Below are 17,484 nucleotides of genomic sequence, written 5' to 3' on the forward strand. Positions count from 1 at the left end.
TAGAATAGCGGTGAGCTCCGGTCGTCAGATTAGGGGTTAATAATTGAAGTTAGGTGTCGGCGATGTTAGTGAGGGCAGATTAGGGGTTAATACTATTTATGATAGGGTTAGTGAGGCGGATTAGGGGTTAATAACTTTATTATAGTAGCGCTTTGGTCCGCTCGGCAGATTAGGGGTTAATAAGTGTAGGCAGGTGTCGGCGATGTTGTGGGGGGCAGATTAGGGGTTAATAAATATAATATAGGGGTCGGCGGTGTTAGGGGCAGCAGATTAGGGGTACATAAGGATAACGTAGGTGGCGGCGCTTTGCGGTCGGAAGATTAGGGGTTAATTATTGTAGGTAGCTGGCGGCGACGTTGTGGGGGGCAGATTAGGGGTTAATAAATATAATATAGGGGTCGGCGGTGTTAGGGGCAGCAGATTAGGGGTACATAGGGATAATGTAAGTAGCGGCGGTTTACGGAGCGGCAGATTAGGGGTTAATAATAATATGCAGGGGTCAGCGATAGCGGGGGCGGCAAATTAGGGGTTAATAAGTGTAAGGTTAGGGGTGTTTAGACTCGGGGTACATGTTAGAGTGTTAGGTGCAGACTTAGGAAGTGTTTCCCCATAGAAAACAATGGGGCTGCGTTAGGAGCTGAACGCTGCTTTTTTGCAGGTTTTAGGTTTTTTTTCAGCTCAAACTGCCCCATTGTTTTCTATGGGGGAATCATGCACGAGCACGTTTTTGAGGCTGGCCGCGTCCGTAAGCAACTCTGGTATCGAGAGTTGCATTTGCGGTAAAAATGCTCTACGCTCCTTTTTTGGAGCCTAACGCAGCCTTTTTTTGAACTCTCGATACCAGAGTTAATTTTATGGTGCGGCCAGAAAAAAGCCCGCGGAGCGTTAACAGCCCTTCTACCGCCAAACTCCAAATCTAGGCCTAGGAAAGCAAAATACCTGTATAATTTGGCTTATTGTTTAGAAATAAGGACGTGGCCCTTTTCTTTTTGTGTTCTGTTAAACATAGGCTGCAATCAATTACTGTGTTTATTCTTAGTATTTTTCTTTTCTCTCTTTTTTTTTTTTTTTTTTTTCCTTAGCCAAGTTTCTGCCCTTATAATCACTATTCTGGGCAAACCTATTATCTGCCATCTCACTCACAATTTAGCGTTTTCATCATTTGGTTATGACAGGCCCAGAGAAATAAATATACAAAATACTCCTTACTAAAAACACACCTAATTTTTTCCAATCTTTCCCCAAATAATAAGGAAGAAAATGGAAATAATGTGTTATCTATCTTCATCTGTTGATGCTACTTGATGCTTCTAGACTAGCAAAATTCTCATAGTACTGTTGTTTTGGGCAATTGACTTAGAAATTGAAGTGTCTTGTTTGAAATATTTTTATATAGTCCCAAGGGTCTCAAGATATAGAGCATAACTTAATTAGGCTCCCTTGTCTTAGATATTAGAAAGTGTTTTTTCTTCTACTGGCTGCTTATAGCCAATTCCTTTAAGGAGGAAAAGAAAGGGGAACTTAGTCTCAACATAAGTAGGGACCTATCCTCTAGGTAAGTCTCTTTAAAATTAAACAACGCGGACTCTCTGGCTGACGTGGGGACTCTTGTACACAGAAGCTATATTTATCACTTTACCCCATTAATTCCTCTCTACTGAACTCACCGAACCTCACTCCCTTCCCATTTTTTTTTTTTTCACGGCACAAGTGGATCACTACTTAGACTATTTCACGGCACATGGACAAACTTTTTCACAGTCACTCGCGGACTCCCCCGCCAGCCATGGCAGCAAAATCAAGAGAAAAAAGAAATAAAAATACTACAGAGATGCTTACTGAGACACAGTCTATCCCTACGAACACTTTAAATATTAATGAAGCCTTTAACATGCAGGCATTAGTAACAAGTATTGCAGAAGCCTTAAACCCCAAATTTGATGCCCTTAGGGAAGAGATCAAACAAGAGATCACATTGTTGTCTCAAGAATTGAGGCATTTTACTAGCAGAATTAACGAAGTGGAACAAAGGGTGTCTGATCTCGAGGATCTCACTATCACTCACAGCTCAAGCATAGAATCCACAGCAGCTACTCTGTCTAGAATGCAAACTAAAATCGAAGATTTAGAAAACAGGGCCAGAAGAAACAATATTCGCATTATTGGAGTGCCAGAGGGAAAACAACCCGAGAATTTAAATTTATTTATCACAGATACCCTAGTACAGCTACTCAAGTTACCCCCTAGCAATGCTCAAATAGTGGTAGAGAGAGCCCACAGAATAGGGAAACCACGGGTTGATAATAGAGGCAACAATAGACCCAGGCCAGTAATAGCCAAATTGCTCAATTTTAATGACAAAGTAACTCTTCTTCAATATTTTCGCAAGAATCAACCTATTATGTTTAAAGAGAGCAAGATTCTCCTATTTCAAGATTACTCAGCAGAAACATCATCCAAGAGAAGAAATCTGGCTCCAATCTGCTCCAAATTCATTCAGCAGGGTTATCAGGCACTAATTAACTATCCCTCTAAACTTAAGGTTTTTGTTAAGGGAGAAGTCCATTTGTTTGAAAATGCACATGATGCAGAAAAATTACTGAGACAATTAAATCCTAGTGAGTAAATAAAAAGGGTTAGCTGGGATCTTTCACCCTTGTTGGTCATGTTTTTCCTAAACAAAGGATAATAGGGAAAGTGGTTAAGAACATCAAGGTGTGGTGTGTTTTTTTTTGTTTTTTTTTTGTTCTGTGTTCTGTTTTGTTCTGTGTCTTTTTCTTTCTCTTTTTTGTGTTCTGTGTTGTGGGGTTTTTTTCCTCCCTGTTGGCCCCCCCTCCTCACCAGTATTAATCTCACCTATTACTAATTGAAATAAATGGCGAATTTTAAAATAGTATCCTGGAATGTAGGAGGTATCACTACTCCTATAAAGAGGAAATCAATTATCACTCAATTAAGGAAAATGAAGACAGATATAGCTTTCCTCCAGGAAACGCATCTTAACTCAGAGGAGGTATTAAAATTAAAAACTTCATGGGTCAAGGAGGTAATTGCCTCATCAGGACAAGGGAGGAAGAGAGGGGTAGCCATTTTAGTGGGGAAAAAGATCAATGCAGAAATACTGCATGTTGGGGCAGATCCAGAGGGGAGGTCAGTGATTTTAAAAATAAAAATTAATAACCGCATGTTCACTATGTGTAATGTCTATGCGCCAAATACCCTTGATTTAGACTTTTGGAATAAATTGCAGACTGGGATACTTTCTATATTGGAAGGCAATCTTATCCTTGCAGGAGATTTCAATATGGCTCCTCAATGCCCACTTGACAGGCTGAGATTAGGCACAAAACAAAAAAAGCATAAAAAAGATAATTTGGAAACTAAATTACTGACCAGACTTATGCAAAACTTGGGTATCAAGGACATATGGAGGAAGCAAAATCCTGATGTCAGAGAATACACCTGCTTATCCAAAGCTCACAAAACGCTATCAAGGATCGACTTTTTTTTGATAGACGAGAGGTTGTGTACATCTGAGATTAAAGCAGAAATACTTCCGATATGTCTATCCGATCACGGGCCGATCACTTTGGACTTTCAGGACAAGCAGCCTAAGTTTAGGATGAATCGTTTTTTTTTCCCCATGTACTTAGTATCAGACATGAAATTTAAGAACTGGTTGAGAGACAAGCTCAACGATTATGATCTCTGTAATTCAGAATACAGAGACCGTCCTGCCATATTTTGGGAGGCAGCGAAGGCTGTAATAAGAGGCGAAGTTATAGCCTATATGGCCACATTAAATAAAAAGATGAAACAAAGAGAAAAGGAATTAACAAATGCAATAATAAATGCATATAACAGATTTCTCCTTGACCAAAATTCAAATAATTGGGCTAAGTAGAGCTAGAGCAAAAAATAATAAAGATGACTTTTTGCTATATAAAGAAACTCAGAAAGAACTAAAACTGCAGTCTAAACTATATAAATATGGTAATAAATCCGGAAAACTGTTAGCTAAATTGGTCAAAAGCGAAAAAAAACCCTCGCTAATTGAAAAACTAGTCTTAGGGAAGAAGGAAGTTTTTAAACAAGAGGAAATAGCGGATGAATTGGAAAAATACTATCAAGAAATATACTCCCCTAGACCATCTGACCCAGTCCAAGCGGAGGATTTCTGGAGCAAAATATCAGCTCCTAAAATATCCGCTGAGATAGCCGAAACTCTTAATGCCCAAATTTCAGAGGAAGAAATTAAAAAAACTATCTCTGATCTTGTCTTGAATAAAACATCTGGGCCGGATGGGCTACCAAATGAATTTTATAAAATTCTATCTTCAGAGATATCAGTGCATCTCTGCAACTTATATAACTCTATTTATATTAATGGAGGAGAGGTGACAAAATCTTTTTCATCCTCCTACACAACTTTAATATTGAAAAGTGGGAAAGACCCAACCCTAAGGGAGTCATATAGGCCAATTGCATTATTAAATTCTGACTATAAGATCTTCACATCAATTCTTGCCCAAAGGCTTCAGAAAATACTAGGTGACATCATTCATAGAGACCAAGCCGGGTTCCTAAACTTTCGAAACTCTGCAGCAAAAATCAGAGAGATCTTGGTAACATCAGAATATTTTTTCCATGTGGCGGAGGAGGGGGGGAAGGGGGGAAGGACCTCACCAGATCTAGTGATTATTTCAGTCGACGCCGAGAAGGCCTTTGACTCTGTTCAATATGATCATCTTTTTTTTTCTTTAGAAAGGTTTGGGTTCAAAGGGAGCTTTCTTGATTTTATTAAAAATTTATATAATCAGCCTCATACAAGGCTGATTGTAAATAACTTACTTTCCTCCCAGATTGTACTAGGTAGGGGAACTCGTCAGGGCTGTCCCCTTTCCCCCCTTCTCTTTAACCTCTGCATCGAATCCCTGGCAATCGCGATTAGGCAACAACTTGAAGGTATTAAAATAGGGGACTATGAGATAAAGTTAGCTTTATATGCAGATGATATTCTTATATATTTATCAAATAGTAAAATCAACCTTCCCAAACTGCTGCAAATTATTGGCCAGTTTGGCTCTTTTTCGGGCTATAAAGTAAATACTACAAAGTCAGAATTATTTTGGCTCAGGAAAAACAATTCCTCTCCTAGTAATATTCCCTTCCGATTAGTTAGGGATTCATTTAAATATCTGGGTATTAATATTCCGAATGATCCCAAAGATCTATATAAGCTTAATATCTTACCAGTTATATCAACATTTAGAGAAAAGCTTAGAACATGGGAGAGCCTGCCACTCTCTATCTATGGACGGATAGCACTATTCAAGATGGTTCTTTTTCCTAAATTGCTTTATGTTCTATAGAACACAGCGATAATGCTTCTAGAAAGAGATATACGAGTAATAAACAGCCTGCTTAGGAAGTTTATTTGGCAAAAAACTAGACCTAGGATCTCATTGAATAAATTAACTTCTTCAAAAATCTATGGAGGCTTCGCATTGCCAGATTTAAGGCTCTATAACTTGGCTTTTTTGGCACGAATTGCAGCTGATTGGATCTTTTCTAAGGATTATGTATTGAACAACAAACTTGGAGAAAATATGCTATCCATACTTACCTACAGCCTTACTACACTACGAATTCAAAGAGTGGCCAACTAATATTAGAGCACTTAAAATGTTCCTTAATCCTCTGAGGGCTTGGAGGAAAATAGGAAAGATTCTGGATATAAACTGCCAAATATCACAATATTTACCCCTAATAGGTAACCCTAAATTCCAGGCAGGCTTGGACTCACCTGTGATTAAAAAGTGGCACACCTCAGGATTGGATAGACTTACATATTTTGTGGATCAAGAGAGAAAATGTATCAAAGCGTTCGATGAACTTAAAAATAATTTCAATCTCTCAAATAAGGAGTTTTTTGCGTATCTACAAACAAGGCACTATATCACAGATATGATGAGGACAGCTAAATGGCGATGGGACCTAGGCAGCCTGGAGGGGTGGCTTATTTTGGTTAAGAATGGGTTGATGTCAATCACCCCATGTTACCATTTACTGGGAGATGGTAAAGGGAAAGATCTTCTTGAAAAATTAGCTCAGGACTGGAATCCAGTTCTGCAAGACCATGTTGATAGCCAATTTATAAAAACCTCCATCTGTAGAGTGTCCCAGGCTACAATTTCAGCCACTTGGAGGGAGGCCCATCTAAAACTTATTCATAGATATTACTACACCCCTGAAAAAGCATTTAAGTTTAAAAACCCAAATTTTGATAGATGCCCTAAATGCTCTATGAAGGCTGCAGATCTAAGACATATGATTTGGGACTGCCCATTGATTAGACAGTGCTGGTTCAAAATGGAATTCTGGGTAAACAGATCACTTAAAATTTCCCCTCTGGATCTTTCACTAACCCAGATTGTATTTTGCTTAAACAATCAAGATGAACATTGGCCTAACGGAAAATTAATTATTTCAATTATCTTAGCAGTTAGATACTTAATCTTTAAGAAGTGGAAGCCAAGAAATCTACCAACAGTTTCAGAGATTAAGAATTTTCTCAAAAAACAATGCATTTTAGAGCAGCGAGATATCAATATTGACGAAGAATCAGATATTAAGCTCTTCTTTAAAAAGTGGGCCCCATTCATCAAATCACTTACAAGGCCAGAAATTGATCAAATAATATTTGCTTTTCAAAATACAGAAATGGTACTCCTGGGAATATGGTAAAGTAAGACGTATTGTATTCTTTTCTGGTGTGGTGTAGGGGGGGTTCCCTCCCCCCCCCCCCCCTTTTTTTTTTTTTTTTTTTCCTCTGGTTTTGTTTTGTGTCGTTTTGTGTTGTTGTTGTTGTTGTTGCTGTTTTGGTTTTTGTCTCGGCCTTTAATTGTGTATATATATATATGCTGGAAGGGGAAGAGGGAAGGAACGTCATTGGTTCATATCCTGGTTTTGGTCTTCTCATTTTTTGATCTTGTACAGAAAAATATGGGGAAGGCAGGGGGAAAAAGAGAGAAAAAATATAATTCAACAGGAAAATATTTTCTTTTTTTTTCTTTTTGTTTATAAGCATAACATTTTGTGGACCGCCTAATGATGTTTTAGTTGCTTGTCTATTTTTTCTTTTTTCTTTTTTTTGAAACTATGAAAATGTATAAACCTGTTGAAATATAATAATAAAAATGATTAAAAAAAAAAAAAATTACATGCCCTATTTAAATCATGAAAGTTTATTTTGGCCTAGACTGTCCCTTTAAGCACCCTAATTGATTGCATAAATAATGTAATTTGGTCACAAGTAAAAAGATCTATTAATTATGAGCGGTCCAGCACATCTCACATCAGACATAACTGTCACATAGTGGAAGAGAAGCCAGATGCTGTGGAGATTCATTTCAGGGACCCTAAATCCCCTAAAGGGGGAGAACATTCGCAATTCCTTGCAGAAATTGCGAAAGTTAAAGAGGATCAATTTATCCGTATGCAAGTGCATGACCTTGGGAAAACCAATGGCTATATTACGAGTTATGCGTTAGGGTAAAAAAGCAGCGTTAAGAGGTCCTGACGCTGCTTTTTTACACCCGCTGCTATTACGAGTCTTGAAGGTTTAGGGTCACCATACACTTCTTTGGCCTTACCGCAAAACGACTTACGTAAACTTTGTAAAGTCTTTTTTCTATGGGACTTCCATAGCGCCGGTATTATGAGTCTGTCCTGGGAGGCCAAAAAGTGAGCGGTACACCCTACCCCATCAAGAGTCCTAACGCATTTAAAAGTCAGTAGTTAAGAGTTTTATGGTACAACGCCGTAACATAAAACTCTTAACTAAACTACCTATTAACCCCTAAACCGAGGTCCTCTCGCATCGCAAACACTATAATAACATTTATTTTTTTTTATTTTTTTTTTAAATGTTTTTATTAAGAGGTAAATTTGGCATACAGACAAGATAATATAGCATTACACATTCTTCCGCATAGAAGACATAATACAGAGTGTAATAGATAGTTGACACATCAAAACAGAAATTTCTCTTTGTAATGGTAACACAATCAATTAACAATATGTCTGGCAGATATTGCACCAACCTTCTCTGAAAAAACAAACTCAACTAGACAAGTAACACAAGGTCACTAGTAAAAGTAATGCTTTCTAAGAATAAATACACACATGCCATTATAAATGAAAACCTTCTCCCAAATGTTAAGGGCCATTCTTGGACCCATACACATGGAGTAGAACTGCTTTGGCCGAAGGTTAAATGTAAGAGTAGGGACCACTTATGGATCCCAACAGATTCACCTCAAGTTTTTGTAAAAGCTGTGAAACATGCTTAAGTGATCTTTGAAATCTATAACTTATAACTGTAGAACAAACAAACATAATTGAATAAGGCGTAGATACTCAGGATATGAAAGGGCATATTTGATAAAGCTATGCTTATTAAAGATATAGGATGTAATCGCATTACTGGAGATCCCTACTGTTAAATGGGCGGAGAAGGGAGATTATGCTATAGATAACAAACAAACGTTCGGGCTTCCCAGGCCATATGGCCTGCTATGATTTCCCAGGAGTTGTGTTGCTATTAGGATTTCGCTCAAGGCAAATAACAAATTAACAAAGGCCCCAAACTGAATAATATGATTGAACAGTGTGTGAATGACCAAATGCATACTCAGCCAGTGGTATCGCAAAATCAGGGTTTGGACTACTGAATATAACTATGGCTATATGGGATCTAGCTACAATATTAACTTTCTCATTCCTCACAATGCACTCTCCCCATTGTCATATGGAACATACTTGCTATATACTTTTAGATTGTCACCCAAGCAGGTCCAGCCTGCATTTGAAGCCACAACTATGTGAGAGAGAGTGTACTGTCTGACCCAAAGGAGTCTATACCATCCAAAATACCATTCAGAAATCTTACTAAAGTTTAGGCTGAGCGCACTTAGAAACAAGTAAAAAATTGTGGTGAGTGTATATGGTGATTATAATAAAGAGCTGGAGACTTAAAACAGGGGGATGGGGACATGGGTAAAATGCACTGAACTTCTAGGGCCACTTATCACTAGGTCGGGCTCTAAAATGTCATATAGAAGCAAATGGTACAGTAAGCTGTTAACATAACCCATCATGCAAAAATTAACATAAGATCCACCATCTATACAGAGCTCAATTCACGTACATGCTTAACATAATAAAAATAACGGGAAATAAGAAAAAAAAACAGTAAAGCAACGGCTTCCATGCTGCAGTTCAAGGGTAACAGCTGCTTAATCCAAACAATGATATAATTTCTGGAGACTGTAACATATATGAAAAAGAAGAAACAATGAAGTAACGGTCTCCATGCTGCAATTCAAGGGTAACAGCTACATAAACCTAACATCTATGTATTTTCAGGAGACTGTAACATGTGCCATGGGGTGAAAATCATGCTTGCAAATTACTAACGCATCGCAAATAAGTGCTATCATGTCTTATCTAAAAGAGTCATCAGTTTGAACTGCAATAAACCTCAGGTTATATTAAATAAGTAGCATTTGCGATCGTCTATGTGGATTCCCATAGCATATTGAAGTAGCAGTTCACAATCATCTCCATGCACTCTGCACAATGTCCCCTTGCATGATGCCAATGTCTTTAAATACTTTTACTTTAGCCGTCCTCAGTTAAGAAGGCCACAGGCTGCACCAGAGGATAACACTCGCCATCCCCTGCACCAATTAATGTCCCACGCTACAGTAGTAAGCACAGCCATATTACCTCCCGGTCAATCAGCCTCCTGGGTCCCAGACTGTGAGAGAGTAAAACTGCAGCTACAATAGAAGCCCACATGAATTCACAGCGGACACGGGTGAGGAAATGACAAGCAGTGCCAAATGTGAATAGTCCGAATATAACACTCTGGACTGATGAGCATTGCCCCGCTTATCCTCTCTGCTTAGCGACTCCACCGCCCATAGTTCTGCAGTTGTTGTGAGGTAACCTGAGAGTACAACAGTAGAATGGCTCACCTCTAACTTTGAGTCGTCTTGTACCGGCTTCCTTCCTTTATTTCCAGCTCCTGCTGGTATGCTTAGGGCAGAGTGCTGATGCTGGGGCCCCAAAGCGCCATCACCTCCACTCCTCACAACTAGAGGTGCCGGTTGGGAGAGTTCGCTCAAAGAGCCACTATGCCTGATCCTGGGTGCTATGCCAAGCTGAGCTTCTAGGGCGGCATACTGGACAGTAAACAAGTTCCGCAGGTCCTCCCAGAAATTTAGAGGGGTCTCCATAGAAAAGGCTCAGGAGTATCCGCTACACAAACAAAGAAAGCTCTGCCTGTTCACAATAAATGTTGCGCTGATACACTTCAATGGTAGATTAAGCTTCAGTGTCGTGTGAGGTAGCACTGCTCCTTAACGACAGGCCCATACAGGGAACCCGCCGGGGGGTCTAGATGATGGTACCAGTCCTCAACTTGAATAGGGAGCCCGGTTAGATTTGCAAGATCTTATAGCCACGAGGTTGAAAAGATGGCCGTCTCTTGTGTAGAGTCAGGATACAGCTCCGGTCCTAGCTTGGGTGAGGATAGAACACCAAACAGTAGATTTAGCTTACACCAGCTGCTGACTAAAGATCCAGGGTGTATTACAAGGTTTTTTTTTTGGGGTTCAACTCTGCGATAAGCAATATATAAAGTTAAATAACTCTTGGTCAGGACCAGAGCAGCAGGATTATGCGACCATTCTTGTGCGTGCCGGACTCCGCCCCCCTATAATAACATTTATAACCCCTAATCTGCCGCTCCGGACAACACCACCACCTACATTATATTTATGAACCCCATATCTGCTGCCGTTATTAACCCCTAATTCTAAGTCTAACCCTAACACCCACTAACTTAAATATAATTTAAATAAATAAGCATCATAAATACTTTGCTTCACTAAAAGATATGAATGTCAAATCTTGCAGTGAAATAAAACAACTGTGTAAAAGAGAATTTGTCCCATATTGTACAGCGGCCGCGGCTAAGGCAGCGATATACAATTTGAAATGTGGTGCCAATCAGAGCCCAATTGAATTCCTTTCCACACTGAAAGGAGCTTACAGTATGGTCGAAAATTATCCCAAATTTGAGAGCTCAGAATTTAACTTATTTTATGAAGCCCTACCCCCTCATATCAAAGTGAATTTGGCTAGAGACTTTGATGAAAACTGCTCATTAGATTGGCTGATTAGGGAAAGTACAAAATTATATACCATACAGCAAACCAATGACCATGGGGATAAAAGAGAGAAAAAGCCCAACCCTAAAGTAGTGGCCAAAACTAGGGTATCACCTAGCCCCCTTAAAGGGACACTCAATCAAAATTAAACTTTCATGATTCAGATAGAGCATGCCATTTTAAACAACTTTCCAATTTACTTCCATTAACTAAATGTGCACAGTCTTTTTATATTTAAACTTTTTGAGTCACCAGCTCCTACTGAGCATGTGCAAGAAAAAAGTGTGTATGCATTTGTGATTGGCTGATGGCTGTCACATGGTACGTGTATGCATTTGTGATTGGCTGATGGCTGTCACATGGTACAGAGGGAGTGGAAAAAGACATAACTTTTAAAATTGTCAGAAAAAAAATCTACTACTCATTTGAAGTTCAGACTAAATGCTATTGCATTGTCTTGTTATCTTGCATTTGTTGATTATGCAAATCTACTGTGTTGACTGGTCCTTTAATTTAGAATCCAAAAAGATGACTTATGCAGAAGTGGCCAGAGAAAACAGGCCTAGCCCACAAGGTTTTGAATCTGCCTCTTTCCCATCAAGGGCTGAGGCGCAGAGGGAATATACCCAAGATGGGGAGCATGACCAGATAAATAGGTATCCCCAAAGAGAAGAATACCCACAAGGTAATAGGTATCCCCATAGAGGTAGATACAATAAGTGGCACAGATATACTCAGGATAAACAGTCACCCCAGTTAAAAAGTGCACCCCAAGAAAGTAACACGAGACAAAAGGGGCAAAACTTGACAGGATAGAAACAGTGGCCCTGATTCTGAGGGAACCCAATGGTCCAGGAATCATTACTATGGGGCATAAAGAGATAGGCCCAGGGGTAGAGGTAACTTGTACAATCAAGTAGATCAGCTTAGTACCTAGCTAAATCGGTTGAGCGAACAATTCGCTAATAGGAGTCAAGTGTTTACGTCTCAGCAACTGAATAATATTTTTTAGGGGTACAGCCAGTGGTCAATAGTGGGCCACAGGCACAGTCATAAATACTCAGATATTATCTGAGGGGAGAGAAATATCAAATGAAATAATTAATTTTAAAAATGATACTTATCAAATTCTCTCCCTACAGCCCAGCAACGAAAGGTTTGAATGTCATGACAGGTGTCCCCAGTCTGGAAGTATTAATTACTTTTCTATTTTTCAGTTGTCCCTAAGCATTATTCCCACAGATGAATGCGCAGAACAATCCCTACAGGAGTAAGTATCCCCTAACTGCAGTGCAGTATGCAGGAAACCCATTATCCCTATTACAGAGGAGGCAGTTGATAAGGATTGTGCCGCGTCAGGTGATGTAATGAATCCAAGGTAACCGTGGCAAAGTCCACCAATGTTTAAATATGATAACTTTATGTGTGAAATGGTAGAAACTGCAGGGAGATATTATGTAACCAGGATTCTGTTACTAACCCTATCATGGGATTAATTGATACTGGATTTCAGGCAACTATTCTATCCCATAGGTACTACACACAGCTAGATGAGCTAACGCCCCACAAACCTAAGCTAAGGGAATTTGATGGTTCACTCATAGGTGTTGGGGGTGATTTCCTCAAAGTTTGGGGTACAGCATGGTTAAAGCTAAAGCTGGGGAACAGGGTCATAAGATACCCTGTCATTATAGTGGATCTGCCAACTGATCGTTTAATCATTGGTATTGATCTCCTGAAATGATTAAGCACCCTAATTGATTGCATAAATAATGTAATTTGGTCACAAGTAAAAAGATCTATTAATTATGAGCGGTCCAGCACATCTCACATCAGACATAACTGTCACATAGTGGAAGAGAAGCCAGATGCTGTGGAGATTCATTTCAGGAATGACTCTATACCTGAAATCACTATCCTACAAATAGATGATCAGACTCCTTTAAGTGGCTCTGATGGTAATACTTTTAAAATTTCACCTGGAAAGATAGCAAATATTTCCTTAGACGGCGATGTATTAACCATATACCTCCACACGGGGGACCCTAAATCCCCTAAAGGGGGAGAACATTCGCAATTCCTTGCAGAAATTGCGAAAGTTAAAGAGGATCAATTTATCCGTATGCAAGTGCATGACCTTGGGAAAACCAACGGCTATATTACGAGTTGTGCGTTAGGGTAATAAAGCAGCGTTAAGAGGTCCTGACGCTGCTTTTTTACACCCGCTGCTAGTACGAGTATTGAAGGTTTAGGGTCACCATACACTTCTTTGGCCTTACCGCAAAACGACTTACGTAAACTTTGTAAAGTCTTTTTTCTATGGGACTTCCATAGTGCCGGTATTATGAGTCTGTCCTGGGAGGCCAAAAAGTGAGCGGTACACCCTACCCCATCAAGAGTCCTAACGCATTTAAAAGTCAGTAGTTAAGAGTTTTATGGTACAACGCCGGAACATAAAACTCTTAACTAAAGTGCTAAAAAGTACACTAACACCCATAAACTACCTATTAACCCCTAAACCCAGGTCCTCCCGCATCGCAAACACTATAATAAAATTTATAACCCCTAATCTGCCGCTCCGGACACCACCACCACCTACATTATATTTATGAACCCCATATCTGCTGCCCCCAACATTGCCGACACCTACTTTATATTTAATAACCCCTAATCTGCCGCCCCCAATGTCGCCGCAACCTACCTACACTTATTAATCTCTAATCTGCCACCCCCAACATCGCCGCTACTATATTAAAGTTATTAACCCCTAATTCCAAGTCTAACCCTAACACCCACTAACTTAAATATAATTTAAATAAATCTAAATAAAATTACTATAATTAACTAAATTATTTCTATTTAAAACTAAATACTTACCTATAAAATACACCATCAGCTAGCTACAATATAACTAATAGTTACATTGTAGTTATCTTAGGATTTATTTTTATTTTACAGGCAAGTTTGTATTTATTTTAACTAGGTAGAATAGTTATTAAATAGTTATTAACTATTTAATAACTACCTAACTAAAATAAATACAAAAGTACCTGTAAAATAAAACCTAACCTAAGTTACACTAACACCTAACACTACACTATAATTAAATAAATTAACTAAATTAACAACAATTAAATCAATTACATTAAATTAGCTAAAGTACAAAAACAAACAAACCCTAAATTACAGAAAATAATAAACAAATTACAAGATATTTAAACTAATTACACCTAATCTAATAGCCCTATCAAAATAAAAAAGCACCCCAAAATAAAAAAAAAACCAAGCCTAAACTAAACTACCAATAGCCCTTAAAAGGGCTTTTTGCGGGACATTGCTCCAAAGTAATCAGCTCTTTTACCTGAAAAAAAATACAAACAACCCCCCCAACAGTAAAACCCACCACCCACACAACCAACCCCCCAAATAAAATACTATCTAAAAAAAACTAAACTCACAATTAGGATTGAGCTCGCATTCTATTGGCTGATTGGAACACCCAATAGAATGCAAGCTCAATCCTATTAGCTGTTCCAATTGCATCAGCCAATAGGATTTTTTCTACCTTAATTCCGATTGGCTGATAGAATTCCATCAGCCAATCAGAATCTAAGGGACGCCATCTTGGATGACGTCACTTAAAGGTACCTTCCTTCTTCTTTAGTCGTCGGATGAAGAGGATGCATTGTGGGTTTTATTTTTAGGTTAGGGTTTGGGCAATACCCATCCAAATGCGCTTTTCAGGGCAATGGGGAGCTTAGTTTTTTTAGATAGTATTTTATTTGGGGGGTTGGTTGTGTGGGTGGTGGGTTTTACTGTTGGGGGGGTTGTTTGTATTTTTTTTTCAGGCAAAAGAGCTGATTACTTTGGGGCAATGCCCCACAAAAGGCCCTTTTAAGGGCTATTGGTAGTTCAGGCTAGGGTTTATTTTTATTTTTTTGGGGGGTGGGTTTATTTTGATAGGGCTATTAGATTAGGTGTAATTAGTTTAAATATCTTGTAATTTTTTTATTATTTTCTGTAATTTAGTGTTTTGGGTTTTTTTGTACTTTAGCTAATTTAATTGATGTAATTGTTGTTAATTTAGTTAATTTATTTAATTATAGTGTAGTGTTAGGTGTTAGTGTAACTTAGGTTAGGTTTTATTTTACAGGTAAGTTTGTATTTATTTTAACTAGGTAGAATAGTTATTAAATAGTTATTAACTATTTAATAACTACCTAGCTAGGTAGTTATTAAATAGTTAATAACTATTTAGTAACTATTCTACCTTGTTAAAATAAATACAAACTTGCCTGTAAAATAAAAATAAATCCTAAAATAGCTACAATGTAACTATTAGTTATATTGTAGCTAGCTTAGGGTTTATTTTATAGGTAAGTATTTAGTTTTAAACAGAAATAATGTAGTTAATGAAAGTAATTTTCTTTATATTTATTTAAATTATATTTAAGTTAGGGGGTGTTAGGGTTAGACTTAGGTTTAGGGGTTAACACATTTAGTATAGTGGCGGCGACGTTGGGGCGGCAGATTACGGGTTAATAAATGTAGGTGGCAGCGATGTTAGGGACTGCAGACTAGGGGTTAATAATATTTCACTAATGTTTGCGATTCTGGAGTGCAGCGGTTTAGGGGTTAATATGTTTATTATAGTGGCGGGGATGATTGGGCGGCAGATTAGGGGTTAATAAGTGTAGGTAGGTTGCGGCGACATTGGGGGTTAATGTAGGTGGCGGCGGTGTCCTGAGCGGGAGATTAGGGGTTAATAAGAATAATTTAGGTGTTGCGATGTCGGGGCGGCAGATTAGGGGTTAATAAGTGTAAGATTAGGGGTGTTTAGACTCGGAGTTCATGTTAGGGTGTTAGGTGTAGACATAACTTTTATTTCCCCATAGGAATCAATGGGGCTGCGTTAAGGAGCTTTACGCTGCTTTTTTGCAGGTGTTAGACTTTTTCTCAGCCAGCTCTCCCCGTTGATTCCTATGGGGAAATCGTGCATGAGCACGTACAACCAGCTCACCACTGACTTAAGCAGCGCTGGTATTGGAGTGCGGTAATGAGCAAAATTTTGCTCAACGCTCACTTCTTGTCTTTTAACGATGGGTTTGTAAAAACTCGTAATACCAGCGCTGTAGGGAAGTGAGCGGTGAGGGAAAACTGCTAGTTAGCACCACATAGCTCTAATGCAAAACTCACAATCTAGCCACAAGTATGCCAAATTGAGCATAAAAAAGGAAGCTAGCTATATAAGCGCATATAGCTGAACCTCAGGTGATTAAATATCTTTCTCCCCAAGACCACTGTGTCCATGGCCTGGATGACAGGTCTGAAAGCTATAATATCACAGCTAAATGTTTATTATCTATCTCTATAGGTAATAAATCAGCAAAGCACCTGTTTTTAGTTTTAAATACTCCCCATAATCAAATATACTTTGACAATGATCTTGTACATAGATATGCCATACAAATAGATTTGATTAACTCTTACATCTGGAGCAGGTTAAAGTATTCCAGTATGAAAATTCAGCCCTGAAATCCAATCAGCAATTGCCATATGGGGTGAATATGCAGGTGTCTAATGATATTGTAATCCCTGCTGGGGCTGATAAATTCCTCTTACCCTTACAGGTAAAAAGGGGTCAGAAATTAAAAACTTCTGAAACGCTAATATGCATCTCCCATAGAGTGCAAAATCTGGGTATAACAATGACCCATACTCCCATGGTAAATATTGGAAATATTCCAATACGTTATTGTGCATAACATGACCCCACAGGATATCACCTTATCCAAGGGAACTACCATAGGATATGCTCTGGAATCCAGACTTATTACACTTTTGGATTCCAGAATAATATAATTGGGCTAATTTCTGAAGGATACTTAACTGAAGAACCATTAATAGAACAATCCTTTGCTTCTATGCCAGAGGGATTGTTTACAATTCAGTCTATTTATCCCTTCAGCTCAGAGGAAGGCATCTGTAAAATTGAAGAGGCCTCCCTAGTATTTGATCAAAGAGCAAGAATACCCCAATACCCAGAATCATGGGGGCAAGGTAAATTATAATCAAGGGGATCTCACCTCTAGGTTAGAAGAAGCCTATGAGATAGGACAGCCTGAAATCTTTCCAGGATTTCAGCAAATAGTCGAAGAGCAAATCTCCTTAGCTAATGGCTGTTGCAATGATGGAAAATGCCAACAGCTACGAGAACTCCTGATGGAATACCAGGACAGTTTTG

The sequence above is a fragment of the Bombina bombina genome, chromosome 4, assembly GCF_027579735.1.
Source record: "Bombina bombina isolate aBomBom1 chromosome 4, aBomBom1.pri, whole genome shotgun sequence".
Classification (NCBI taxonomy): domain Eukaryota; kingdom Metazoa; phylum Chordata; class Amphibia; order Anura; family Bombinatoridae; genus Bombina; species Bombina bombina.